Below are 773 nucleotides of genomic sequence, written 5' to 3'. Positions count from 1 at the left end.
ACAAATAGTCAATTGAAAGGGTATATAGTTTAAGTTACAATTTAATAGTAAAGCGTGGATTTCAAGTATGAATTAAAGTATATGACTAAATGTGTTAGATATTTGGTTTAATTAAAAATAAATATTATAATTAAAAATAAATGCTAAATGGACCAATAAGGAGAAACCTTAAAAAATTCCCAAAGAATAATTTTATTTTTTAATTTGATTTTATATTCCTCTTAATTTAAGCTATATCTCTAGGTTTAATTATACTTTTCATCGTTGTAGTATATATAATAGATAGAAAATTGAATATCAAATTGTTTTTTATATAGGAAATCAAGTATAAAATTCAAAGTTAACAAAAATTATAATGTTGTTTATATTATTACATGTTGAATCACAAACTAAATATAAGGATCATTATTCTTAAAAGAATGTCTTAAAAATTGGTTTGATAATTATATAACAAAAAGTTTATTTTGTTAAAAAATTACATACTTTTGAAATTAAAATAAATATACATGAATATGTGAGAAAGAAACAAACATCCAATGTAAAATAATGAAGCTGGTTTCTTTAGCTTGATTTTCTTATAACCATAAAATATTATTATACATATGTATTACATTTAAAAATATAAAAAATAATGAAGACATAAACAAATACATAAAAACAAATTAAAATTGAAAAAAAAAATTAAACTAAATAATTAATCAAACTCTTACAACGATATTTTAAATGAGTTTTCACCCCATGCAAGAACTTTTAAAAAAACAAAGAGAATAATG

Source organism: Capsella rubella, unplaced genomic scaffold, assembly GCF_000375325.1.
Source record: "Capsella rubella cultivar Monte Gargano unplaced genomic scaffold, Caprub1_0 scaffold_6, whole genome shotgun sequence".
Lineage (NCBI taxonomy): Eukaryota > Viridiplantae > Streptophyta > Magnoliopsida > Brassicales > Brassicaceae > Capsella > Capsella rubella.
This window is presented reverse-complemented; position numbering follows the sequence as displayed.